The sequence below is a fragment of the Penaeus monodon genome, chromosome 23 (assembly GCF_015228065.2).
Source record: "Penaeus monodon isolate SGIC_2016 chromosome 23, NSTDA_Pmon_1, whole genome shotgun sequence".
NCBI lineage: Eukaryota > Metazoa > Arthropoda > Malacostraca > Decapoda > Penaeidae > Penaeus > Penaeus monodon.
This window is the reverse complement of record NC_051408.1, coordinates 8,882,424-8,882,802: the sequence shown is the minus strand read 5'-3', so window position 1 is coordinate 8,882,802 and position 379 is coordinate 8,882,424. Positions and strand designations below refer to the sequence as shown.

Genomic DNA, 379 nt, shown 5'->3' with positions numbered 1-379 from the left:
AGTTTTTTCATCTTCGTGAATTGTTTAGTAATATTTGTAAAATATGAACTTATGATTTGTAATTTTTAAATTCCTTAAAACTGTATTGTTGCATAATCTATAAGTCACCTATTAGCATCCGTTGATCTAAACTGCATGTGCCACTTTCTTAATAATGATTCGATTATTATTATCATTTCCCTTCAACCAAATGCACAATAAAAAGAGAAAACATACAGCTTATCTTTTCAGTGTATTGTGACCAAAAATCCGATACCTAGTGACACATGTTGTGTATTGTATTAGGTGTACGAAATGTTTTATGTCGTAGCTGATTGGTGTACGTCGTATGGCGATGCTTGTTTTATTATTGGCGTAGGGTATAGACGTCCGGCAAACT

At 32.5% G+C, this 379-nt stretch overlaps 1 protein-coding gene across 4 annotated transcripts in view; it reads right to left on the bottom strand.

Moving 5' to 3' along the window:
- The window catches only part of LOC119587783 (MAM and LDL-receptor class A domain-containing protein 1-like), an 18,186-nt gene that overhangs the window by 9,169 nt on the left and 8,638 nt on the right, over positions 1 to 379 (bottom strand). The gene's annotated exons all lie outside the window — the stretch shown is intronic.